At 44.4% G+C, this 22427-nt stretch overlaps 1 protein-coding gene across 2 annotated transcripts in view; it reads right to left on the bottom strand.

The window, feature by feature from the left end:
* PLXDC2 (plexin domain containing 2) overlaps window positions 1–22427 on the bottom strand; it is a 696519-nt gene that overhangs the window by 75211 nt on the left and 598881 nt on the right. The gene's annotated exons all lie outside the window — the stretch shown is intronic.

Genomic DNA, 22427 nt, shown 5'->3' with positions numbered 1-22427 from the left:
TCAATTTGCAAAATGGAAATTACAACCATTATGATATGATCCGCAAATTGCCTGTATAGTGTAATTGAACCTTTATGCCACATTATAGCCCTCCTTGTGGAACTTTTCTAGCCTAGAAGGATGATTACGGTTAAATAGATATATTCCTCATTATCTGATCGTAGATACATGTGTGCATTCTAGCAGTATATTTTATTGTGATGGAATGTAAGAAGGTGGGGGGCAGAATTGTAGTTGTTTTTTATAATTGGGGATGTTTTTGCCTGTGACATTTCAAATGATCGTATTGAATAAAGCTTTTGTAACGTGCATTGGTGAAGTGGAGTATAAAGCTGTAAGTGCTGGTACAGATACTGTGTTCTTTGTTAGGTATTAAATGGAGGAAGATAGAGTCCAAACCAGGTTTTTATTCTCAGATTATTCATATGTAGCCTCACCGGTGACTCCCGCTCTTTAAAATACTTTATCTACATATTATATTTTTAGACTTTAGAGGATTCATTGTAGTTAGGTGCACTATAATAGCACTTAAGGCATGCTAAAGCTTCAAAATGACAGAATGTCGATTTAGCATACCTTAAGTAATATTTAACACATACCCTGTTTCCCCTAAGACCTACCCCGAAAATAAGATCTAGTGCTATTTTGGGGAATTGCTAAAGTATCAGACCTACCCCAAAAATAAGATCTAGTTGTGATCAGGGCTTTTTATTAGCTGGAACATAGTGGAATGCCGTTCCGCCACCTCCGTCACTGGCCCTGCGCACACCCATATCTATTGTCTTTTATAAACACGGAAGCGCGGCAGAAGCACCATCCGCTCTCATAGAACCTCCCTACCTCTGTACTCACTGTGGGACAGGGAAGGAACAGATATCTGCGAGTGTAGTATGCAGTGTGTTTAGGGGACATTAGAAGAAGGGGGTACACGCCTGACACTTGTCCCGAGAATTAAAATGCTAGTACAAAAAAAAAAAATCAAGGACAGTACTCAATTATTTTCGTTGCAAGGGCACTAAAATGACTACAATCACCTCAAGCATGTGTTAAACAATACAATAAAAACACCAAATTCCTTAATTCCCTAAACTATCAACCTAATATGCTTAGAACTGTGAACAAAAATTTAGTTTTGAGTGGAAATTAGAATGAGACATGAGATTATGATACTATTATTATTATACAGTATTTATATAGCGCCAAAAAGTTTTCTCAGCGCTGTACATTATAGTGGGAGACAGAACATGAGACAATACAGTAACAATACAATACACGAGGGGTTCGAGGGCCCTGCTCCTTGGAGCTTACAATCTAGGAGGGAGGGGATAGTGGTACAGGAGGAAATGGCTGTGGGAGATGGATTGGTAGGAGGAGTGGAGTAGATCGGCTGTTAGGTGAGGGCGGGGTAGGCTTCCCTGAAGAGATGGGTTTTCAGGGTGCGCCTAAAGTTGAGGAGGGTAGGTTACAGTCTGATGGATTGGGGTAGTGAGTTCCAGAGGATGGGGGAAGACCTAGAGAAGACCTGGAGTCGGGCATGGGGGTAGGAGACCAGGGAACTGGAGAGTAGGAGGTCTTGTGAGGAGCGAAGAGTACGTGTTGGGTGGTATTTGGATATCAGGTCAGTGAGGTAGTTTGGGGCAGTATTATGAATAGCTTTGTACGTCAATGTTAGTAGTTTGAATTTTATGCATTGGGCAATCAGAAGCCAGTGGAGGGAATGACAGAGGGGGGTGGCAGATGCGGAGCGGTTGGTAAGGTGGATGAGTCTGGCTGCTGAGTTCAGGATAGACTGAAGCGGGGATAGTCTGTGGTGAGGTAAGCCGGTGAGGAGGGAGTTGCAGTAGTCCCAACGTGAGATAATAAAGGAGTGAATGAGTTGTTTAGTAGTGTCTGGGGTTAGGAACGAATGTATTTTGGAGATGTTGCGGAAGTGGAGCCTGCATGAATTTACCAGCGATTGGACATGGGGCTGGAAGGATAGATTGGAGTCTAGAGTGACACCTAGAACTTTGGCTTGTGGGGTGGGACTGATGGTGGCATTATTGGTCGTGATGGAGAGGTTGGGGGGGAGCGCAGGCTGGGGGAAAAACTAGGAGCTCGGTTTTGGAAAGGTTTAATTTGAGGAAGTGGAGTGACATCCAGTCTGATATGTCGTTCAGTAGGCAGGTGATACGGGCGGAGACTGAAGGGGTGAGGCAAGGGGTAGAAAGGTAGATTTGCGTGTCATCGGCGTAGAGGTGGTAGTTGAAGCCGTGGGAGTATATCAGTTGGCCAAGGGAGGAGGTGTAGATGGAGAGGAGAAGGGGCCCGAGGACAGAGTCTTGGGGGACCCCAACAGAGAGGGGGAGAGAGGGGGAGGTGGCAGCGTTATAGGTAACACTGAAGGAGTGCTGGGATTGATAGGAGAGCCAGGAGAGAGTGGAGTCTCTGATGCCAAGGGAGTATATTTTTTTAAGTAGGAGGGGGTGGTCTACTGTGTCGAAGGCTGTGGAGAGGTCGAGAAGTAAGAGCACTGAGTAGTGGCCATTAGCTTTGGCGGTTAGCAGGTCGTTGGTGAGTTTGAGTAGGGCAGTTTCGGAGGAGTGTAGGGGATGGAAGCCAGACTGTAGGGGATCAAGGAGGTTGTTGTCGTTGAGGTGGGAGCTTAGGCGATTATAGACTAAGTGCTCGAGGAGTTTGGATGTAAATGGCAGCAGGGAGATGGGTCTAAGGTTGTTCAGGTCGGTGGGGTCCAGGGATGGTTCTTTGAGTATGGGGGTGATGTGCGCGTGTTTTAGGGGGGAGGGCAATGCGCCAGTAGAGAGGGAGAGATTGAAGATGTGGGTGAGGGAGCGTAGGATGGAGGAGGGTGACCGTAGGAGTTGTGTGGGGACAGGGTCAAGGGGGCAGGTGGTGAGGCGGGCTTCGGAGAAGATCTTAGTGACCTCTTCAGTGGTAGCAAGGTCGAAGGAGTGGAGTGTTGGGGGGGTTTTAGTGTGCGGGATGTTAGGTGGGGTGGGGGTCTGAGCAGTTGCGAGGTCAGAGGAGGGGAGTGTTGAGGGGGTTATCATGGGAGGGAGGCTAGGTGGGGTGGAAGTCTGAGCATTAGCAATGTCCCTACGGAGTGTGTCGATCTTGTTTTGGAAGTGGTTAGCAATCTCGTGGGCGGTGAGTGAGGTACAGGGTGGAGGTGGGGGGGGAGAGTAGGGAGTTAAAAGTGGAGAAGAGTCGGCGAGGACTGGAGGAGAGGGTATTGATGAGGGTTACGAAGTAGGCTTGTTTGGCAGCGTGGAGGGAGGAGGTGTAGGTGAGGAAGGCAGATCTGTATAGGGTGAACACTTGTGGGATCTGGTTTTGCGCCATAATCGCTCTAGCGCACGACTGCGTCGTTCAAGATTCTTGGTGTGGTCATTATGCCAGGGTTGAAGTGGTCGGGATCTAATGCTACGTGTGGTTAGAGGTGCTAAGGAGTCTAGGGCGGCTGACAGCGAGTTTTTATAAGCAGTAGTGGCCTAGTCAGGGCAAGACAGTGGAAGGATACTGTCGTAAAGTCGGTCAGCTGCAGAGTGGAGAGGGGCAAGGTTCAGGTTGCGGAGGTTACGGCTGGTGATGGTATGACGTTTTGGGGGGGAGGTGTTTGAGGACGGGGAGACAGAGAACGTAGTGAGGCTGTGGTCAGAGAGGGAAAGGGGTGTTTGTGAGGTTGTGGGGGGTGCAGAGATGAGAGAAAACAAGGTCCAGGGTGTTCCTGTCGGAGTGGGTGGAGGACTGTGTACACTGTGTGAGTGCAAAAGAAGAGGTTAGGTGGAGGAGTTGGGATGTGGCCGGGTTATTGATGTTGATAGGGATATTGAAGTCTCCAAGGATGATGGTGGGTAGCTCTGAGGAGAGGAAAAAGGGTAACCAGGCGGAGAAATCGTCGAGGAAGCAGGATACGGGTCCAGGAGGCCAATAGATTACTGCAATCCTCAGAGGGGTAGGGGAGAATAGCCGGATGCAGCATAGAGAGGGGGGTTTGGGAGGACCTGGAAGGTGCTCAGCGGAGACAAGAGCATGCCGACCCCACCACCTCTACGACTGCTCGGTCTGGGTGAATGGGTCCAGACGAGACCTCCATAGGAGAGTGCCGCAGGGGAGGTGGAGTCAGTGGCTTTGATCCAGGTTTCGGTGACCTCTAGGAGGTTGAGGGAGCAGGAGATAAAGAGGTCATGGATGGCGGCGAGCTTGTTGCAAATCGATCGGGCGTTCAGGAGTGCACACGAGAATGGAGGGGTGGTTGTGGGGAGCAGGGGGGCAGGTATTAGGTTGAGAGGGTTGCAGAAGTAGGAGGGTGCCTAGTGGGTGAGTGAGGTGGTGAGGGACCAGGGATCGGGGAGATGTCCCCGGCGGTTAGGAGAAGAAGGAGGGTGAGAAAGGTGGCATGGGAGCGGGATGTGCAAGAGCGTGTGAGTCTGCTAGTGGTGGCGTGTGGGTCGGTGGGAGAATGGAGTATTAGGAGAAGGTGGTGAGAGCCGTAGTGGGGAGATGGAAGCAGTGAGGGTGCGATGTATAGTTGTTTTGGAGGAGTAGGGGGGTAGAGAGAGGAGATTTTGGGAATGGAGGAGAGGATTATGAGGAGGAGGGGTACAGGTGGCATTTTAGGAGGGCAAACGGAGTGGCGGACAGGTGAGGGAGGTGAGAGGTTTCTCAGGGTGCATTGTTGCGGATAGTCCGTCGTGCAGTGGATTATCACAATGAAGTAGCTTTTTGTAGCAGGAGTTCTAGTGATTAGGATCTGGGTGGACAGAGATCAGTTCACTACAGTTATATATAGGATCATTTTTGGAATTAAGGCAGTTTCTGCAAACAGAACCCTGGGGCACTCAGTAGAAGACCTAAAACCTGTGCACTGAGTTTAGCGATGCCCTTAGCTACATATACCGGTCAGCCATAACATTATGACTATTGACAGCCAAATGAATAACATTCTCTTTTGACAATGGCATCTGAAAGTAGGAGGGATTTATTGGGCAGCAAGTGAATATTTTGGTCCCTGAAGTTGATATGTTGAAAGCAGAAAGAATGAGTAGCGTAAAGATTTGAGCAACTTTGACAAGGGCCAAATTGCAATGGCTAAATGACTGGATCAGAACAACTCCAGAACTACAGCTCTTGTCCTGGTCTGCCGTGGTCAGGACTGACCAAAAGTGATCTAAGGAAGGAAAACTGGTGAAACAAGACCATGGGTGGCCAAGGCTCATTGATGCATTTGGGGAACAAATAGAACAGCAATAGAGGAGCTACTGTAGCTCAAATTGCTAAAAAGTTCATGTTGGTTCCAATAGAAAGTCAGAACACACAGTGCTTCACAGTTTGTTGTGTATAGGTCTGTGTAGCTGCAGAATGATCAGGGTGCCCATGCTGACTCCTGTTCTCAGCCAAAAGTGCCTATAATGGGCACATGAGCAGCAGAAATGGACCACAGGACAATGGAAGAAGGTGGGCTGGTCTGATGAATCCCATTTTCTTTTACATAATGTGGATGGCTGGGTGTGTGCATCACTTACCTGGAAAAGAGATGGTACCAGGATGCACAGCAGCAGAGACAATGGGATGTTTTGTCTAGTTGAGTCCATTCCTTGATGGTTCAGAGCTGTTTTGGGGCAAAAAGTGGACCAACTCAATATTAGGTGGGTGGCCCGAGTGTTATGGTGGGTGGTCATAATGTTATGGCTAATTGATGTAAGCCCAAAGTCTGAAGGTAGTAAAAAACATCTCCCATGATACAACTAGAGCATCTTCCGCTTTGTTAGCATGACAAAGCTGAGGGTCCTGCATTGTCCATCTACCGATCTCTCTTTGCAAGAAAAGAATAAAAAAATAAAAAAATCATTGTCTGTCTGGGATGTCAGCGTCTTCCTATTTTAAAACAGTATTCTGCTTTCTATAAGAAATGTAAATTTCTGCTAACCATACTGCTGCAGAGTTGTTATTCTCTTTATATAGGAATAGCATTCTAGTGTCCCCAAAGACTAATACACCGTATCAAAGAATATCATGTGCAGATAATTGTACTGATAAAGTGGAATAGTACATGAGCAGAGCAGGGAGAACTATAGAAGCGTATATAAACTAATAAAGCATCCATAACCGGATATGAGGTGCAGTGATACAAGGTAATATTTCCCAAGGTACTAGGCTAATATTCCAGCAAACATATACTGTAACCTGTGATAATAAACTCAGTCCTTTCTTTCATTTATATAGGAACATAAAGGCATTCGCCAGCCACCAAATAAGGAAAGATAAATTCTCAATTGTTATACACATTGCCTGGATTTTACTAGGATCACACTATTATCCTGCAATGTGATATATGTTATACAGTCAGTGGATCACACAATACACCAGTGGGGACCACTTGTAATTAAAGTGTAGCTAAACCTAGGAACAAAAATGGAATATAATTGCAACATTTAGTCCTTAAAGCGGTGTTCCAGTGAAAATAAAAAAAATAGAAGTCAGCAGCTACAAAAACTGTAGCTGCTGACTTTTAAAAAACAGCCACTTACCTATCCCCCTCACTGACCATCTGTGGAGAAAGATTAAAGTGGAATTCTAACCAGGCTTGAAAATGCCCCCTTACCCTGCTAACACCTATGCTGACTAACCTACTTTCAGGCCACTCCAGTCCAGTTAGAGCCCATTCACAACTGTGCATCTTTTCCTGCGACTTTGTGGTCCAAAGTCGCCTGACAAGTCACCCCCTCCATGTTTCCCAATGGGTACCATTCATAGCTGTGCAGCGACTTCAAAGAAGTTCATGCACTACTTTAGTACAGCTTTCATTCAACTTGAGTGCCATAAACTGCAATGAAAATCCTCAAAAGTCATATGAAAGTTGTACCTCAATGTTATACATGCAACAGTAGTATAACAGTTGTCCATTATCAATAATGAAAGCCAAAGTTGTATCCAAGTTGCACCCATCCAAAGTTGCATCAAAGTTGCATCAAAGATGCACCAAAGTCATGCAATTTTGGAGTTGTACAAGTGTGAAAGGAGCCTTACATGATCTCCCCTATGTAAACCAGCGGTGAATGCAGGATAGAGGAGAGAATGGCTGGGCTATGGGTGGTGTCGCCACTCCAGGCTTTAACAGTCATTGTTGAGCGACTTTCCTCTCCCCTGCAGCTGCCGCTTATTGATACAGGGAAGGTCATGTGACTGGACCATGGCAGTCTGACAATAGGTAAGTAGATACATCTTTTTTTTCAGTATAGGTGTTTGGGGGGGGGGGGGGCATTTTAAGACTGAAGCTGGAATCCCACTTTTAGAGGCCACCAATGAAGTGGGGTTTAAATAGTATAATGCCACTGGCTACCACTGCTGGGGGTTATTATTGCTGCCACTGGCACCAATGAAGGGGATTATTAGTTCAGAAACTGGCACTGATGCTGGGGGTTTTTACTGCAGAAACTGACTCTTTCATAATACACAAGGGGGGGCACTCTTTGCCATTTTCGCCCTGGGCACAAGATGACCTTGTCCTGGCACTGCGTCATACAGTATGTAAAAGGAGGTACACATGTACAAAATGAAGCTGTATGGGAGTGATTTCATAATTATCAATCAGCTGTTGCACCTGCAGGGCAATGCATTGATAGTAGGTTACATGGTTTCTAATGGCCTAGTTCACACCAGAGTGGTCAGTTCCAGTGCGTTCCAGGTCCAGAAAAAAAAGTAGAACATGCTGCGTTTTTCTGCACTGAACTGAACTTGAACGCAGTAAAACGCATCAATAATGCAACAAAAAATGCACCGGAACGCACATGTCCTTATTTAAGCTGAAGAAAAACAGAGGGAAAAAATGAACCGGAACACATAAAAAATGCATAAAAAATGCACTGGAACAAGTCAAAAACATGCATACAGAAACGCATCTGGGCTGCGGTTCTATGGTGTGAACCAGCACTTAGACATGATTTCCCTTTGGGAGTATCTCATCAAAAATGAAATTTTTGTTGCAGGGGATGCCCAAAATCTGATTTATGCAGATCAGTGAGCCAATCATACAAGCAGGAAATTACATTTCTGGGGAGGGGGGGGGGGCGTTCTGTACACCATCTGTGTACAGAACTCTTCCAGGTTGCCATATTGCATTGCATTTTACAGAAAATTACAGTGCTGCAGATTGAAAAGGAAAGGTCATTTTTAATAACATTCAATTACAGTATGATTTGTGTAGCAATTATATACGCTATATTATTATTATTTTAATTTGCTATTATTTTACCAGAAAAGTGAGGCTACCTTTTCATTTTCCTGGATATATTATGGGAGATAGGATGTATTAAAAGTGCAGTTGCCAGTCTTGCCAATATCAGACAGGTTCCTGAGCTGCAGTAGGGTTAACACCCTGACCTTTGACCCCCAAACTTAACCTTTGACCCTAACGTTGACACAGACAAAAATCCTGACATACCTAATTTTTCTTAATATTTATATTTTTACTATACTTTTTAAAAAAATGTTCTCCTCCAGACTCGTCCTGGCAAGAATTTGTGTGCAAAATGGCGATTTCCTGTATGAAATAATTTAATTTCCTAATGTACATATCAGCTTAAAAACGCACATAAATTCAGATCATCATGCGTTTTGGCCAACACCAATGCAATTGTATTGGACTTTATGCAATCTGCTTGAACTGAGCCACAAAAGATGCTCCAGAACTTTGTTGAGCTAAAGACATTTGAGCATTTAGAGATGTGAACAAGTGCCTTAGAGAATAATTGTTTTTTTATGTTTGAGCGCTTTGTAGGTTTGAGTTACAAACTACTGAAATAACCTACCCTTACCCAGGGCTTTTATTTCTCATATAATAGGTGCAGGAACTCAACCACGACTACTAACCCCCCCCACACACACACCCTCCACATTGCATCAAATAGTAGGTGTCATCAAATTTCACTAACAGTGGGAGAGTCTTAAAGGGGCATTAAATACCAGGAGTGCATTACGTACAAAGTGCAGAGTTCAGGGGAGGTTACACACAGAGTGCAGAGTTCAGGTGTGTGCTATGTGCAGAGTTTGGGGGGTGCACTATGTATACTGTGCAGAGTTCAGGTGTGTGCTATGTGCAGAGTTTGGGGGGTGCACTATGTATACTGTGCAGAGTTCAGGGGTGTGCTATGTGCAGAGTTTGGGGGGGTGCTATATATACTGTGCCGAGTTCGGGGGTGTGCTGCATACACAGTGCAGAGTTTGAGGGCGCGCTATGTATACTGTGCAGAGTTCAGGGGTGCGCTATGTATAGTGTGCAGAGTTCAGGATTGTGCTGCATACACAGTGCAGAGTTTGGGGTGCGCTATGTATACTGTGCAGAGTTCAGGGGTGCGCTGCATACAAAGTGCAGAGATCAGGGGTACACTACAAACATCTTTCAGCCTTCTTCACATCTGCGTACCTCTGCATCCTCCATCCGCATCCCACTTTTACCCTTCTTCAGCTCTGACCTTTGCATGCAACAAACCCCCCCCCCCCCCCCACACACACAAACACACTACTCCTATCTTCTGCCCCATTCTTAAAAGCTCCACCATCCTCCACACATCTTACATTTGTTGCTGTATTAAGCTGAAGCACCCACCCGGCTATAGTACCTCCCCGCACACTGTAGGTGGCTCTGCCTCTCTCACATGCAGGGAGATCATCCAGCGGGGGTGTCGACATCTGCACTGCACCCTGGGCACCTGCCTTTCCCTTGTCCCCATCCTGCACACAGTGGGAGCTGCTCATAAGATCAGATCTATGGGAGCCATTGGAAGACAAGGTGTCACTTGTAAACACAGAAGCCAGACTTCTACGTTTACAATTGATAGTGGTGAGCAGGGAGCAGAGGGCCTGAGCCAGTTCCTGGAATTCCACCAAGTGCCAGCTAAAAAAAATCCCTGCGCAAAAATCCCTGCGCTTACATCTTGTTCTGGGTCAACTCTAAAATGTTGGCTTTCCCCTGACTTTCTTTCTCAGTGGCAATGGTCACCAGTACAAATAGAGTGGCAAATCTCCACAGTGGGCTTTCAGACAGGAATAAATCTAGGCAGAGGGTCTAACCTTTTCAGACACTTCCTTTCCCAAACAAAAAAAGGTTTTGCCTAGAGATACACTTTAATCTGGCCATCTGACAAGGCTGCTCACGTCTTGATGATTACGATTTTTTTTTGTTAATTATGACGAGTCTTCTGTTTCCCAGTACTGTCCTCTATTTAACAACATTATCCAGAAATGTGCACAGCACTTGACCTTTATACTCACGATAGTACTTTCATTAATCAAGAACATACCAACTTCCTGCCAGAAATAAATTAAAGTGCAAATAAAAATTGCAGCCTCTAGACACAGAAGAATAAATCCCCTCTGTAAACAACAGAATTATTATTATGGATGTGTACGCCATTTCTACAATATGAGGAGCTGGTAACGGGAGTAAAGCTGTCAGTTTGATAAATGCACAAAATTAATTTTAGAAGAGTTTTGGAGATACAGGTCAAGTTCATTGACCAGCCTCTTGTAGGAATTTTCTGCTCTCATATCTCATCAGGATGCTGGCTTGATACTCTTGTGCTTTCTTATGTTAATCAACTTGATTTTGTACAGTTTGGTGTTCTGGTCGACAGGGGATTTATCTTCAACCCATAAATCATTCCATCTTCTATAGATCGGTGTGTGAAATTCTGGAAACTCTATAGTTTCAGGCAAAGCTATGGTTATTCATCACAAACTCTGCTTTGTTCTAAAGATTACCTGCCAAGATAAAGTTACTTAATGTACATCTAAACCCAATTACTAGTAGGCTCTAACAGAAGCTTTAATGTGGGGTTCTGCCATGAAGGTCCTTGTTTAGACACTTCCAGTTAGAAGGTGACCACTGTGTCACAATTATGATCGAGTATTGCAATCCAGTCATATGCACCTCTGATTAAAGGATACGAGTCTATGCAGGTGCAGCCTATATTGTTCACTGCAGGTGGCGCTCAACTGTAGGGAGATAATTCGGGAGAAAATGGCTTCTCTATGGTTTTTTCGGTCATCTGGAGCATTAATCCATTTGTATGAAAACAAATGAAAGCGTTGCGCTGCTAGCATAAATCAATACATATAAATATACAAACAAAAACGTGACTGAAAGACCCAAAAGATGATAAAACATAAAAATAAATGCAATTCTTAAAAAAAAAATTCCAAACTTCCTGCTGGCGATTGCACCCAAAATCCCAGTGCTGTAAATCTTCAATACATGTGAATCACCACAGTGAACATAGACTTCCAGGTGCACTCTCACCTTCTCGTATGGACCTGTATGTGGACACAGGTCAAATAAAGCATCTCCCCTATTAGTGGGGGCAACACATAACTTGCTCCTCTGTGCACTCTTCCCCTTATGAATCACCACGGGACCTTCACAAATGGCACCAGTACTGCCAACTCTGTGGATAAAGCTTGACAACTAAAAAGTAGACCATAGTGCAGTAGACTTCTTTAAAAGGCATATATTTATTAAAGCATATGAACTCACATGATAATAGTGTTACAAATGCATGAAACAGCGGTCAGAATCAAACAACGGAGAGCATCCGGTTGGATGCACTGGACCAAGTGACCCTCGCAGCCACCTTGAGTCAAGCAGAGTCTTCTTGTGTCCCTGCCCCTGGGGTTTTGGCATGCTTTATGCGAGTAGCAAGTGTAGGGACAGGTCAACCATTTGTCAAGGACAGCACTAGCCGTAGAGAAAGGTTCCAGTGAAATAGGGAAAGTATAGGGACTACGTCTACCTTCTCAGGAAGCTCCCTTTTTAGGTTGGAACAGGCAGGTTGCAATCCACTCCTCCTGGCAGCTCGGAATCTACACACCTCTGTCTCTGCTCTGAACTGTTGTAAGTGTCCCGGTTGGGTGAGCATCTTCGACGAGCCTGTTTGTACCAGGGGTGGACTGACCATTTGGAAACTCGGGCACTGCCCGAGGGCCTGGGGTCAGTAGGGGGCCCCATGAGATGCCCCTGGTACCTTTTTCATAGGCTTTTTGGAGTTTGGGCAAGGACACAGGGGCCCCATGATCCCCTATTGCCCGGGGGCCCCATGAGTTGTCAGTCCGCCCCTGGTTTGTACTGTTTTATTATTTCTACAATACACTGTTTTTGGCAAATTGGGACTCTGTGGGCTTACTGCCTGCCACACCATGCTGCACTTACCCAACACAGGTGGCTATGCTGACAAACAATGCACAGGCATGGTCCATAGTTGTCACTATCAGGAAATCAAGTCAGGAAAATAATGTGCTGATGACCTGCTCCAGCCTCCATCTGCCACTGCCTGTCTAGGGACGTGCATGTAGACAAGTGGCTAAAAGAGACTGGAGGAGGTCAGCAGCACTGAAATGTAAGAAGGGATGAAAAAAGGTGAGAATATATCAATGAATAAATATTTGGCACATATTTGCATTCACTGAGAAAAGGCAAAGTGATCTCCGAATGGCACTGAACAGACACCCTCCTGTGTTCACAATGCAGCAGGGCAGCTACTCAGCACAGGACCCAGAAGCTAGTGGAGATCACTAGAGTAGCAATGTATACTTCAGTCATTTTCATCTTCTGGTATAGAATATACTAGTGATGGTCTGAACACCCCCCTGTTGGGTTCGCGGTAGAACATTCAAACCTTAAGAAAGTTCTACCACGAACATCGAACATAATGCAAGTCTAAGGGGCTCGGACTTGTAAATTCAAAAGTGCCAATTTGAAGGCTTACAGTATATGCAAGTTATTGGCCATAAAAGGGGTATGAGGACTCGGGTACTGCCCTGAGGGATATGAATCAGGGAAAAATTTTTTCCCCAAAACTACCATTTTTAAAGGGGCAGTCATTTTTCATTGCTTAAAGTAAAAAAAAATGAACAATTCCTTTAAATATCATGCCTGGGGGGTCCCCTTAAACCACCTGCAAAGTTGCACATCTATGCAATGTATAGAACCTGCTGCAACAGGACTGGCATTTTAAACATTTTTAAATTTTTATTGAAAAAAAAAACCCAGCTGATGGGAACGTAAGAAGGGATCCCACAGTAAATGTTTTTTTGTTTGTGGGGTTCCCCCTAAAAGCCATACCAGACCCTTTAGGCCTGGTAGGACTTTTAAAGGGAACCCCACCTCGCAAAATTGGGAGAAAAAAGTGCATGGGGTTCCCCCTAAAAGCCATACCAGGCCCTTTAGTGTGGGGGAATTCTTAACACTCTTGATCCGAGCAAAGGCCTGGCAGGCCAGGAAAGGGGGGGCACGAATGAGCGCCCCCCCCCCCTGGACGTTACCAGGCCACGTGCCCTCGGCATTGGGATGGTGTCCCCATGCCGATGAGGACAAGGGCCTCTTCTCCACAACCCTGGCCGGTGGTTGTGGGGGTCTGCAGGCAGGGGGGGCTCATCATTAGCATCAGGGAACCCCTTTAAATAAGGGGGCACGCTGATGCTGCCCCCCTCCTTGTGAATGAGTTTCACTAAAGGGTAAAAGTGTGAAAAAATAAAGAGACCAGACTTTTGAAAAAATCCTTTATTGATCAAGTCCTTTAAAAAGAAAGCCAAAAAAATAGTTCCATCGTTGTAATCCATCGTCAATCACGGCATCCAGCATTGTCACGCCGACTCACCAGAATAAAAAAAACCTTGAAGCCGCCAACAAGTCCGCACCCGCCAAGCACTCCCTGCAATCTGACATTTGCAAGTCAGAGGTAAACAATTGGGCGGAGCTGGCCAATTGTGTAGGTCTGGCTGGCAACTGTCATAACAATTGGATGGAGCTAGCTGAACACCCAATGTGAACACACGAACACCCAATGTTCGAGCTGAATGTATGTTCAACTCGAACATATAGACCATATATACATACATTGGTCCAAGGTGGACTAATGTAACTATGTAAATATATCCATACCTGGAATTATTCTTTAACTGCAGGTGCCTAGAGGTGCACTTGACTGCCATTTTTGTATGTCAACTGTTACTACAGCCACTCTTTCATTATACTGACGCACTTTTCTTTAAAAATTTGAAAACTGCCACTTAGGCCTTTTAATATCAAAATTCCAAAGCATCATCTTTAGAGAATTTTGCAACCAAAATAGATTTTTTTACTATTTATATGCATGATTGAAAAGCCAAAAGTGATTAACAAAGCATAAATGATTGATGCCATTTCAGAAGAAAAGTCTTTGACATGGTGGACATAGCAGCAAAGTAGAGAGGGGAAGCAATCACAGAGGTGACCGACTTCAGACAGAATGTGCCTCCTAGTAATAGTTTCCTTTAAAGCAATCACTGAAGGATTGAGTAAGGTCAAAAGTCGTACATGTTCAGAGAAAATGGGACTGAGATGTGCATTTTTATAAAGAATAAAAACTTCATAAAGTTTACAGTGTTTAAAGTTGACTTGTTTAAAACGTGAGATTTGCAATTGGCAACCCCCCCCCAAAAAAAAACCCCCAGAGACTTCAGAATGATTAAAGCTGAACTCTGGGAATTCGGCATAATGTATAATTACAGTGGGGCCCCTCCACATTTCAAAGGTTAAAGTAAAACTAAAGGCAAAACTTTTTTCTAGTTTTTTATAGAGTGGAAAGGGAAAATGATAAAGAACAACTATTACCATAACGGGTGAATGGACTCCTCCAGGCTATGGGTCTATATAGACAGTCTCAGGTAATGCACATCTTATGTCTCACCAGACAATGGAAAAAAAAACGACCGTGAGGAACTCTGCAACATACAGGCCTTGCTGCCTTCTTCAGACAGGGGAAATCCTTAGAACAGAGGCTGAAACAAAGGCAAAAAGAGAGCGCTCACCAGCCTAGTGCATTATTATGAGACTGTTTTATTGCCAAAAAATATATAATCCATGAACAGATCCAAAAATCTGATGAAGAGGGCACTGCCCTTGAAATATGTAAGCTACGCCCTTGCAGATGGGCATCATTCAAGAATTGGAATTGATTATAGGCTTGCTGTTGTTCACTTTGGGGTTAAGGTTGTGAGTATATTAGATTTTATATATATTTTTTTACAATAAAATGCTCCTACGATAATGCACTAGGCTGCTGTGCCCTTTTGTATTTGTTTCGGCTAAAGTGTAGAGGGAATAGAACACCTGCCAGGTCTTTCTTACTGTCTGTGTCCCTGTTGCGGGGATTCACCCTCTCTATTTGTCCTGTTATCACGGTCATGAAGGTGAAAGAAAATCCCACATTTTGGGTTGTCCCCAGAACAGAACTAGAGTGGGAATCTTCTAATGGGGACACTAGTTCTGGTGACCTTTGTGACAACCAGGAATCTCCCTTACTTTTGAGATATTTCCACTCATTTCTTTTTTGCTGCTATGGGACCAGGGGTGGACTAACAACTCACGGGGCCCCCAGGCAACAGGGGATCGTGGGGCCCCTGTGTCCTTGCCCAAACTCAAAAAAGCCTATGAAAAAGGTACCAGGGGCATCTCATGGGGCCCCCTACTGACCCCGGGCCCTCAGGCAGTGCCCGAGTTTCCAAATGGTCAGTCCACCCCTGTATGGAACAGGAAGGGAAATATCCCCAATGGGACAAAGATGGCAATGAAGGGTTATACTGCGTCCTTACTCTTAGCTTCTTAGGGCTACTTTAAATGCTTTATAATGGATCAGCTATATGAGGGAAGGGGTGAGTATAGTAGTTGCATCATTGACCAAATATAACCTTGGCCATAGTTGGTCAGTGTCATTGTCCAAATACTGTATGGCCAGTAACCATATGATACTCGGCTCCTGCTGAACAGGAAGCCAAGCTGGAAAAAGTTTGGGTGCTCATCTGAATGCCCAAACAGCCAAAATTTGGTTTAACCCTTTTGCCACCAGGTCTGTACGTCGTATGGACCTGACAGCAGGGGGTTTTATACACTATCCGGTGGCTACAGCAGGGGTCTGCCTGTCAGGTGAAAGCAGTTGGGCGACTGAGCTGCCGTCAGATGGCTTCCACAACCGTCGGCAGGGTGCCCCCCCCCGCGTGTGCTCCTGCCATGTATCTGGGCCCATCTTGCCCATCTGCAGGTGGGTACCAGTAGGTGGAGGGGAGAGAGGAGAGCAAACAAAATGCTCTCCTCACCTTCTTTCGCACCTGGAAGGCGACGTGTATTATGACGTGTATGTCACTTTCCTCGGCTAGAATAGATGTGGATACATGTATTGCAATGTGATCTGTATTGCAATACATCTAGTGGAGACCAGAGGAGACATGCAGGGTCAATAAAGAGAACCTGTCATCTGAAAACCATCACATAGGGGACTTTGTGTCCCCTATGTGATGAGTAAAAAAAAAAATTTGTTTATTGCAAAAAATAAAGTTACACTCAAGCACATAACACTCCCACTCAAAAATATTTGAGCCCCCTCACCCCCACAAATACACATGTACTAAGGTAAACGCAAATGTCAGGATGCTTAGGCATGAAAACGTTGATGGCGATACACGTTACATATCGCAGCGCACAATGGAGTGAGAGCAGTAATTCTAGCACAAGACCTTCTCTGTAACACTAAACTGATGACATGTAGGGGCTTCTGAAGCATCGCCTATAGAAACTATGGGGTACTGAAGTTTGTCGCCATTTCATAGTCGTACACAAGTTTTTGGCATGTTGGGTATCCATTAACTCGGCGGAACCTCATCTTTTATACTTTTCCAACAATTTTGGTAATTTATTGCGTTTATTTGCCCTAAAATTCAGATTAGTGTGTTTTACTGAAATTTTACATTTCATAGACCTTTGCGGTAATTTCTGGTGACATAAAAAATTGGAGCTACCACTATTTTATTGTCTAGGGCAGGGGTCTCCAAACTTTCTACATAAAGGGCCAGTTTACTGTCCTTCAAATTTTAGGAGGGCCGGACTGTACAGAATATCTTGGTGTCAGTGAGAGTAACCCGTGTCCCATCATTGGTGTCAGTAGGAGGAATAGTGCCCCATCACCGGTGTCAGTGCGAGGAATAGTGCCCCATCATTGGTGTCAATGGGAGTAATAGTGCCCCATCATTGGTGCCAGTAGGAGGAATAGTGCCCATCACCGGTGTCTTTGGGAGGAATAGTGCCCCATCATTGGTGTCAATGGGAGTAATAGTGCCCCATCATTGATGTAAGTAGGAAAAATAGTACCCCATCATTGGTGCCAGTAAAAGGGATAGTGCTCCACCACCGGTGTCAGTGGGAGGAATAGTGTCTTGTTGTCAGTGTCAGTAACTATGCATCACTGTTGCTGACAGTGGGAGGAATAATGGCCCGAGGGCCAGATAAAAGCAAGCAGAGGGCAACATCTGGCCCCAGGGCCACAGTTTGGAGACCACTGGTCTAGGGTGTCTGCTATTTATAATGTATATAATGTTTGGGGGGTTTGTGTAAACTTCAGGCCTGAAATAATTTTTTAAACATTTGAAAAATCGGCTCTGGCAGCAAAAGGGTTAAACCTATGTTCAGACAGAACCATCAGCTCATCCCTAGTTGTCACCATGAGAGAGAGAGTGTGTTACTGGCAGGATCACCTGGTGAAACTAAAGGAAACAAAAGCCTCACATAAGAAAGCTACTACAGCCACCACATTTAAAGACTGGTAAGAGGCAATACATTTTAAATGTTTGTTTTTTGGTTTAGATACACTTTAAAGGTCTCTTGCGCATGGACGACTAAAAATACCACATTTTTAGGCATTCAGGCATTTTTTTACTGAATGCAGCACATTTTTTTAAAATTGGCCTGTACTCACAGGCGCCTAAACTTGCGCTGCATAAAGAAAAAAAAAATCTGTGTCGCTGGACAGTATTTCATGCATGTACACACATGTACACATGTATGACTTACCCCATGAAAGAAAGAAGGAATTTTTATGCACATGTACGCATACACGCGAATATGTGCATGTACTATATATCCCATCCTTGCGTTTTTATGCAGGGATCTCATATTCATACATCAGTGCTATGTGCAAGTACTTTAACCACTTGCCCTTCGGAAGATTTACCCCCCTTCCTGACCAGGCCATTTTTTGTGTTACAGCGCTGCATTATATTAACGGACAATTGCGCGGTCATGCAACGCTGCATCCAAAAGAAATTTATGTCCCTTTTCTCCCACAAATAGAGCTTTCTTCTGGTGGCATTTGATCATGTCTGCGGTTTTTACTTTTTGTGTTATAAACAAAAATATATTGACAATTGTGAAAAAAAAAACAGTATTTTTTATTTTCTACTATAAAACATATCCAATAAAATTTTTTAAAAAATCTAATTTCTTCATATATTTAGGCCTAACTGTATTCTGCTACATATTGTTGGTAAAAAAAAATCCCAATAAGCGTATATTAATTAATTTGCTCAAAAGTTATAGCATCTACAAACTATGGGACAAATACTGGATTTTTTTTCTTTTTTTTATACTAGTAATGGCGGCGATCAGTGACATATAGTGGGACTACGGAATCGCGGTGGACATTTTTACATTAACTGACACTTTCTGGGAACCAGTGACACTAATACAGTGATCAATGCTAAAAATTAGCACTTACTGTACTAATGATGCTGGTTGGGAAGGGGTTAACATCTAGGGTGATCAAAGGGTTACGTGTGTGCCTAGCTATGTGCTTGGTGTACACTAGATAGTGCTAGTACAAGGGAAAGTGATGGATCGTGATCCCAGCTCTGCAGGGACACATGATCGATTACTCCCTCCTGTCACAACAGAGCTGTGCCTATTTAAACATAGGTACATCCCTGCTCGTTGATCTGTAGGTGCAGGCGAATATTGGTGAAGATTGTCTTCTGCTGTGACAGTTTACAGCAGAAGCGATCCTCCGGCGGCAGGTGTGCACTCCTGTGGGGCGGAAGTGCAAAATCACATATATATATACACGCAGGGGCGGACTGACAACTCATGGGGCCCCCGGGCAATAGGGAATCATGGGGCCCCTGTGTCCTTGCCCAAACTCAAAAAAGCCTATGAAAAAGGTACCAGGGGCATCTCATGGGGCCCCCTACTGACCCTAGGCCCTCGGGCAGTGCCCTAGTTTCCAAATGGTCAGAATGCCCCTGTATTTTGCACAGGAGAGCCGCCCTGTAGCAGTATAACTGCTATAGGGTGGATGTAAAGAGGTTGAGAATTAATAAACCTAAAACCAAAAATGTAATATATTGCTGCTTACCAGTCTTTAGATGTGGTGGCTGCATTAGTTTTCTTTTTTTTTGTACCTGGTGATCTGGCCAGTAACTAACCTCCTGTATTAGATTGCTCCTCCTCTGGATGAAGGCGCACAGGGGGCACCTTTGACCTGCAGCATTGTCAGTCTGGGGGAAGGGGAGTGTTGGATGGATTAGCAGATTTAGATACACTAACAATTGAAGCTGAACTCCACATAACACTTTATTATCAGTTACAGCAATAGTTTTTTTCTTTTGGAATAAAGGTTTTTCACAAATTAATAAAAGCTGATCATTGTAAGCACCCCTGGCAGTGTTAAATGGTTTGTCTTAACACTCTAAATGCTACCTTTGCAGGAGAACATGTTCTGACTTACTGGCCAGATCACCAGGTGAAAAAAAAGGAAAGAACACCTAAAAAAAGAAAAAGAATACAGACACTGCATCTAAGAATTGGTAAGCTGCAATACATTTTTTTTTTTATGGATTTAATACCACTTTAACTCCAGCAGAGAAAGATAGGTCACCAGGTTGGCTGTGCTATCTGGCAGGGCTGTGTAAATAGCAAGAATGGATGGACAGAAGTACCAGTCCATTGGCAGACACAACAGCTTTCATTTACTTATTTCAGTTGTGTGTTTTGCCGCTTACCCAGCGTTCTGCTTTAACATCTGTATTATAACCCATCTCCTGAAAGTTTGAGAAGTATATAGGAAAATGTTCCAAATGATCTCTTTCTCTCATCTGCACTAACATAAGTAACAGGGATACATTCAATGAAATCAAAAGGGTAGCAGAGTTCCTATCAAAGGAAATTGCATTTGTTATACTCGGAGAGTGATATGGAATTTGTTTAACGATGTTTGGAATTCCCAAACACAGCCATTAGCTATAATTACATCAATAACTGTCGGTGAAATTTAGTTAAGAATGGATAAAGCAGCCTCATCAGTGAAATGGCAGTATGGTTTCCTGAATGACAAGAACGCCTTAGAAAATAATTACCAGAAATCTCACTGAAAGGGAGCTATTTAAATACGTCTCAGGATAACCTTTTCCCTGAGCTGAACATCTTAGAGAAGACTTTGTAAAGTTTAGTCATTTGATATTCATGCTGAAATACTGAAGATTAAAGAGAAATCGCAGTAAGCCAGATTTTGTCTTATCAGTCGTGAACTTATGCAGTATATCTAAAGCCAAAACTTGTTTTTTAATAGTTTGTATATGTAGCACTACCTCCTTAGGAGTCACTAGAGTTTTGAGTCCCTCTATAGTCCTGCACAACCAGGCAACATGCATTTCCCCATTCAGCTTGCATCCAGGAGACAGTAACCAGTCCTTGAGTTTGCTTTTTTTGGATTTTATTAGAGGAATTCCACTTGGATGGGGTAAACTTTCCTGGAAGTATATACAAGTCTTTATATCAAAAATTCTCTTCTGGAGAGTTAGCCAGCATCTCCTGAAGTACCACCCCAGACCCCAGATTCTCCTAATACAGCTGTTCTGGGTGGATCCCTGGGCAGGGGATCTAGTGTCTGCCACTTTAAAAGAAGACAGTCCTGGGTAGTAAGCAAATCCAGTTTCCCACAAAAGTGCTCCTTCCCCTTACTGACCCAGGGGGTGTAGGTCTACTCACACCTTCTCCTATGCTGCTGGTGACTGCTACCAGGCGTTCTATCTGGGCCGCTCCTTCCCTGCCGCATAGGTGATCCTCGTTCTAGGGATCGGTGAAGTCTTGAGCTTTCACCCTTCCAAAATTTCCTGCCTGTAGGTGAGCCCCTTCCCATCTGGGCCCCCTCCCAGGCTCCTGCTCTCCAGCCTCACTTCATCTTCTACCCGAACTCTTCTGCTGCTCTGTAACTTTTAAGGGCTGTCCTAACCCCATACCACGCCTCCTGTTGGGGATCGTCCAGGATCCCTCAAAAGTGCAGATCAGCCACTCCTTACCTCCACCCACTGCTTCTAGAATTTTCTGCAAAGTTCTAGTGCAGGGGTAAGTCTCAGAGAGATGATCTGCAGAGCTTCTCAGCTGTGACTACAATTTGACTTCACTGACTGTTGCACCTGGGCTGCTACTCAGCCCATGTCTAACAATTTGCAATGTGGCCTCCCCAGCCATCGAGGGGGATGCTACAGATAGAATATGGAAGGGTTAAAACAGTGCCAGTTTTTTATTTTGCCTTCTCTTTCCCATCGGGTTGTTTTCCCCTTGCCCTTCAAAAACAACAGGAGGTAAGAGGAAATCTCTTCAAAGTGGGGGAATCTCCTTTCTGAGTGTTTGGCTTCAAATGCTACTTTATGCATTGACCTAGCCTGTCCAGACAGTATGGTCACCTGTTGACTTAGCACCATTCACAGGCAGCTTAACTCTTCAATAAGACACTGAAGCTGAACCCAGAACAATTTTGCTGCAGCTAATTACAGTACCAAGTTTTTCCCCAGTCTTTTGAAATGTAAGAATACAAATGGGGGAGATTTATTAAAATGGGTGCACTCAGAATCTGGTGCAGCTGTGCATCAGCTACTGATCTCAGCTTGTTCAATTAAGCTTTGGAAATAAAAGCTGGAAGCTGATTGGTTTCTATGCAGAGCTGCACCAGATTTTGCACCATGCAGTTTTAGTAAATAATCCCCAATGACTTACTTAAATTCTCTGTGAAAAAGTAACATTGACTGAGGGAGCATAGAAGCAAGTGAGAAAGTCTAGCTGTGACTGAACTAACTGGCACTCAGCCCTGGTTCACACAAATGTGGTGTGGAATTTGCAGCATTTTCAGTGCGAATTTCGCACGGCATAAGAATTGCACCCCGTTAATGTTAAGCACTGTGGGTGTGTATGTTAAGTTAACAACACCCCGAAAGTGGGCCCCAAAAGCGGAGCGATGTGCAGAATTGGATCACATAGGTGTGAATACCCATGGAATCCGATTCTAGTGCGGACCAAAAAAGGGTCAATTTTTTTCCTACCTTAAAGTAGAACTATAGGCATTTTTTTTCATTTGGATATAGCAAGGACAGGGTTATAACCACTGTCAGGTTTTTTTCTCCCGCCATTACTGTATGTTCCATTGTGAAGATTTCCCTTCACTTCCTGTCCCATAGTCAAACAGGAAGTGAGATGAAACCTTTGCAAATTAAGGGAATTCCTTGGGGACCCACAGGTTACCATAACTAGTGTCCCCATTGGAAGACTTCTCCTGTATTACTTTTTGGGGGACAAC

This window comes from Staurois parvus, unplaced genomic scaffold (assembly GCF_062004578.1).
Source record: "Staurois parvus isolate SC_StPar_1 unplaced genomic scaffold, SC_StPar_1.0 ptg000636l, whole genome shotgun sequence".
In the NCBI taxonomy this organism is placed as follows: Eukaryota; Metazoa; Chordata; class Amphibia; order Anura; family Ranidae; genus Staurois; species Staurois parvus.
Note: the sequence above shows the minus strand (reverse complement) of the source record. Positions and strands in the feature narration are given on the sequence as shown.